The sequence below is a fragment of the Heterodontus francisci genome, chromosome 13 (assembly GCF_036365525.1).
Source record: "Heterodontus francisci isolate sHetFra1 chromosome 13, sHetFra1.hap1, whole genome shotgun sequence".
Classification (NCBI taxonomy): domain Eukaryota; kingdom Metazoa; phylum Chordata; class Chondrichthyes; order Heterodontiformes; family Heterodontidae; genus Heterodontus; species Heterodontus francisci.
This window is the reverse complement of record NC_090383.1, coordinates 37,482,205-37,488,204: the sequence shown is the minus strand read 5'-3', so window position 1 is coordinate 37,488,204 and position 6,000 is coordinate 37,482,205.

Below are 6,000 nucleotides of genomic sequence, written 5' to 3'. Positions count from 1 at the left end.
TGCTTGCTGCCAGTCTCTTTTCATGCTCTCTCTTTGCTTCTCTTATTTGCTTTTTCACTTCCCCTCTGGACCTTCTATATTCAGCCTGGTTCTCAATAGTATTTTCTACCTGCCATCTGTCATAAGCACACTTTCTTTTTTATCTTAATCTCGACCTCTTTTGTCATCCAGGGAGCTCCGGACTTGTTTGCCCTACTTTTCCCCTTCGAGGGAACATACCTTTTCTGCCTTATCTTACCCTGTAGGCTCCTTGACATCCATGGGGCTCTAGATTTGGCCGTCTCACCCTAAGTCTAAAACTGTGCCCTCTCTTGTTGGACTTGCTACATACTGACCAAAAAAGTTCTCCTGAATGCACCTCAAGAATTCTGCTCCCTCAATTCCTTTCACACTAAAACTATTCCAGTTAATATTGGGGTAATTAAAATCCCCTACTATTACTGCCCTATTGTTCTTGCACTTCTCAGAGATTTGCCTACATATCTGGTCTTCTATCTCCCTCTGACCATTTGGGGGTCTATAGTACACTCCCAGCAGTGTGATTGCCCCTTTTTGTTCCTTAGCTCAATCCATTTGGCCTCATTTGATGAACCTTCCAACATATCATCCCTCCTCACAGCTGTAATAGTTCCCTTGAAAAAAATTGCCACTCCCCCTCCTTTCTTATCCCCCTCCCTATCACATCTGAAAACCCTGTAACCAGGAACGTTGAGCTGCCATTCCTGTCCCTTCTTAAGACATGTTACTGTAATAGCTATAATATCATATGCCACATGTCTATCTGTGCCCTCAGCTCATCTGCCTTATTTGTTATACTCCTTGCATTGAAATAGATACCCTTGAGCACTGCCAAACTCTTACTGAGGAGCAGGTCAACCCTGTCCACAGGCAAACTAGGGACAATCCTTACAGTCACTGGTCCTGAAACTAGGTCGCACCCGGTGTAAAGGTACAAGTGTACACTGCCCTCCAATACCACTCACCACGATTCTGGTATTTACTGCACTCTCTGGGGGAAAGGTCAGGCCTTTGCCCAGCAAAAGGGATCTGGTGGCCCTTGTATCCATGGGGATTACTATGGGCTTGCTTGCCCCACTCAAGGGGTATGGGGTTAATCTCCCTTCAGACACAAATCCTGATAACCTTCAAGAATCTTATTAAATTTTCCTGCACCCATAGCAGTATTTTTTCTGGGCCTTACTACTGCTGCAGTTAAGGCCGCAGTTTGTTCGGCTGTGCACTTCCATGAGGGTCCCTTCTCCTTCACTGAGCGAGTGTGCCTTGATTAACCCTACAGGCTTTCCCCATAGTTTCCAGAAATCAGCTCTTAGATGACCTGCTTTATTACAATGGAAGCACACAGATCTCTGGGTCTCACTCCTACTTACAGCACCTTCCTTTTTGGCTGGAGGAGAGCCCCCTGTGTCTCCTGCTTTTCTCTCTTTCCCAGGACTGCTAGAGCTCCTATAACCTTCCCACTCTTTGTCCTTTTCGGATTTGTGGGGGTGACTAGGAAAGATTTTCTCCTTGGGAATGGACTTGTATATTATAGCAAACTCATTAGCCAGAACTGTGGCTTGCCTTGCTCTATGAACATTTTGTCCCTCTACATGAATCTTTAAGGAGAACGGGAGAGAGTTTTTAAATTCCTCTAGCAAAATTACCTCTCTGAGGTTTTCATAGCTGGGCTGCACTTTAACAGACCTCAACCACAGGTCAAAATGCAGCTGCTTACTTCTCTCAAACTCCAAGTAAGTTTGATCAGCTTGCTTCCTGAGGGTTTGAAACTTCTGGTGATAGGTTTCCAGTACTAGCTCCGCTGCTCTGAGAATAGCATTTTTTGTCAGTTCATAATTGGATGAGCTCTCATCTGATAACAGGGAATAACCCTCATGGGCTTTTCCTGTGAGCTTACTTTGCACCAGAAGCGTCCAGCTCTCAGCCGGCCATTTTAACTGCCTTGCCAGTTTCTCAAAAGATACAAAAAATGCTTCCACGTCTCCCTTATTAAATTTTGCAATCAATTGGGAAAATATTAACAATTCAGTACACAGCCCCGAATTACTATTCTCCATATTGGCCATGCTTTCACTGGGGTTACTCTGTCACCCCCTAGTTAATTTAAGCCACCTCAGCTTTCTTTCTTCCCGTTCCTTCTGGAAATTTATTTCTCTTTCTTTCTCCTCTCTCTCTTTTTATTTCTCCTGTCTTTCTTTCTCTCACTCCTCTCTTTCTCTCTTTCCTCTCTCTCTCTTTATCTTTCTCCTGTTTCTCCCTTTCTCTCTCTCTTTCCCTGTCTTCTAATTCAACTTTCCTCTGTTCCAATTGTACCTTTGCTAGCAATACCCTGTCGGAGTCCATTTCTAACCCTGTTTCTGATTCTTCAGGTTCGAAGGAAAAATGGTTGGCCACTAGTCTTAGGAGTTCTGATTTCCTAGCCTTGGCATGGAAAGTGATCCCATACTGCTCAGCCATATTCCTCAACTCTTCCATAGACAGTGCCTTTAACTTATCCCAAGTTATTTAACTCTGGTTTGGGGAGTTACTCACTTCAATTGCAGACATGTTAGTATTCTAGCACACATAACTGCAAGAAAACCTGTATTGAAAACTTTTCTCTTTCTAATTGGGATCAATTTTGACTTCCCACTTCCAATTTCGCATTTGTTTGTGGGTCCATTCGGGACACTAGCTCCAAAATTTCTGTTATGACCAGGTGAGGCAGGGGTCTACGGCTCCCCTCTCAGCCTTTTCCTGGTTTGGCTGTAGCAGGGTTTAATTTTTAAAACACCATTTTTTTTAGCTTCCCCTCAGTGAATCCTTACTCACTGTTCTCTAATTGTGATTGCAAAGAAATCAACCAGACAGGTTTTCTCAGATTTAAACAAGAAAGGTGTAAGTTTATTAACCTTAAGCCTCTAATTCAATTAAAACTACTAAAAAATATGCAATGCGACCGTGCAAGCATGCATATGCGATAAACGCACATGCAAATAAAGACAGAGGAGGAGAAAGAATTAAGGGGAAAGTTTGAAGCAATAGCTGTTGTTCAGTTACTGGTTGAATTGGATGTAAAGTCTTTGATTGAAGTTAAGTCTTGCAGTTCTCGTTGGAACCCAGTGCACACTTTCAACCTTGTTTCACTGTTCTTCTGTCTTAAGTTACTTCTGTGGGTCCCTGGAACTTTGTATGTGTGTGTGAGAGAGAGAGAGAGGTGCTCTCTTCTTGAAGTTCAGTTGCATTCCCTTCCCAAAAACTGTTCTGTAAGCACAATTCAATTACCTCCAGGTTGGCCTACAGGTTATTCATGTGACTAGCTCCTTGTTTAGAGCAGCCTCGTCTGCTAGCTTTGTGGATTCCTTCAAGTGCAGCAGACTCTCTCAGTGGCGGGGGGTGGGGGGGGGGGGTTGTTGGGGGGTGGGTTTTGTGCGGTGGTGGGATGCTTGCTCAAGGACTCTCAATGTCTGTTCATCATCACTATGGATAATATCCATCTGACTAATTGAATCAGGGAGCACTCCCATTGTCTTCTTCTTGCAACTGTCTTTTAGAATGCAAATGTGCAGCCATGTTTTCAACCACTGTTGTGGTCTTTTTAAACAAGTTATTTCAAGTCCAGTAACAGTTCAAAAATAATATTCCATATGATGAAATTAATATGTTTCATTTTGGCAGGTATAGTTTTCATCACAAGAAGAATTGATTGGTTGGATTAGAGTCCAGAAAAATAAAAGAATATAAAGTCTGTGGAGTCTGCTAATACTGTTGTCTTCCAGCTAAAATCGTGGGCATGAAGTTTCTGGCTGGTAGAGGTGGCCACCTGGTTTAGGGTTTTCTTGGAGACAGTGATGTAGATGGTTTCCTCCCTGCAGTCTCTGTCTGCAGCAATGATAGACTTGGATGTTTTGCAGCCTTCAGGCAGGGTTTGCACTTACAGGGTTGCCTGGACAGAGAGAGAGAGAGAGAGTGGCAGACCCCCACTTGGGTCCTGCACTGGTCAAACTCAGGTGTTTGTCTGATGTAGAAAGAAGAAACAGCAAGTTTTCATGCAGATGAAGAGTCTGCCACATGATGAGCCAGTGCATTCTCTTGCATCTTAATTTGTTTAAGTCTCAGAATTCCAATCTATCTCGTATCCCTTTGATTCAATGTTTGCTCTTTGAGGTTCCTCTCCACCAGTGTTAATGTTCCAAGCTGGCGTTGAATGCCTTGTTAATGGTGATAGCTCATTCAAAATTTGCAAGCCATTGTTCTGGTGGCAGATTAACCAGACGTTTGGCTCCATCTCGATAACTTGGTATTTAAGGTATTTAGATACAAATTGCAGCGGCCATTTTAGCTGCTAGCAGTGATCCTTTTATCACTTTTCTGTCTCCTGCTTTCTTAGTAAGGTATAATTCAGGTTTCTAACCAATGGATTAAAAAAAATCATCATTCAGCATTGCACTTGTTCATGACAGTACCATTTAGTACAATTAGTCAGTTTAGTTTTATGCTGTTGTCAAGAAAACATGCTATGCCAAATGAATATTTTTAATTCATCGGTTGGAAACTTACATTAAACTTTTAAAAAAGAAAGCTGGAACCCTACAGTTAACTTTGAAAAAGCTGGCAGTCAAGACGGCCACCACAATTTACATTGAAATGCCTCACATTCCAATACATGTAATTTGAGTCACATGTCTAACAAGAAACCCTTCCAAGACAATGGTTTGACTAACTGAGTAGATTATCCTATATCACCCTTGTTAGTGGGATATTCAAAGCTATCCTGAAGCACTCATGAGTGGAGACATACTCTCAGCAGATAACACTCTCCCCTGGTTGTGTAAAGCTGGGATCCTTGTTACAAATAGCAGACAAGCTTTGAGTGCTATCCAGACAAGACCCCTGTGGGCATGTTTCTCTCTCTCTCTCTCCAGCAAACATCACAAGTTTGAAACCTGTCTGTGATGGTGGAATCCCCAAATCTACCATTGCTACAGACAGACAACCCGGGGAAGAAAACCACCTACAACTCTGTCTCCAAGAAAACCCTATATCAGATGGGCAAGCTACAAAGTGCACTTCTACCAGCTAAAGACTTCAAGATCACAACTTCATCCAGAAAACAACGGAATGACATGTTCTGGACTGTAATCCAAACCAAACTATTTCTTATTACTCTGTACTCTATGTGTGTGTGTGATTCGCGTGTGTGTGTTTGAGTGAAAGTGAAGCATAGCTTTATTATTTTGTTTAGATCGGGTTTAGTTTTTTTTAGTACAATAAACTTACCTCTTTCTTGTTTAAACTCAAGAAAACTTGTCCGATTGGTTCTTTTGGCTTGAAAAGCTAGCAAACTGTAAGAGAAATAGGTAAGAGCCTAGGCTTTTAAATTGCAATGTGATGTTTACCCATTTAAGATGAATAGGTTACCGTCAGCAGAAAACTTGATGACAAGAAGAGCCATTTTTTAAAAATGTAGTCAAAAACACACTAGTTTAAGAACCACAATGTTGTTACTCAAGTGCCAATAATAACAAAATACAAGACAGAATTATGGATTTCTATGTACCACCATTTCACTGATGCCCAACATATATGTATTAATATTAATGAAAAAGGACATTTGATTATCAACAAAGCTTTTGTCAAAAATTGCTAATTTAATGAGGTTTTCTCACAATTATAATGTTAAATAAAAGTTTAAAACATCGAAACAAGCTATTTAATTAACATCAACTCCTTCCTTAAATGAAAAAAAATCTCTTACTTTAATGCAATTTCTGCTGCTCGATTTCTTTGGAGAGTTATTCAATATCTGGACAGTATGCTGTCATTTTCATTTTCAAGCAGGACTGTATACTTTAATCATTTAATTGGCTACTCAAGTTGCTTTTTATGAAATATGAACACAAAAGTCCGAGTGTATCAGGCCTGTGTCCTCAGTACCTTGCTCTACGGCAGCGAGGCCTGGACAACGTATGCCAGCCAAGAGCGACGTCTCAATTCATTCCA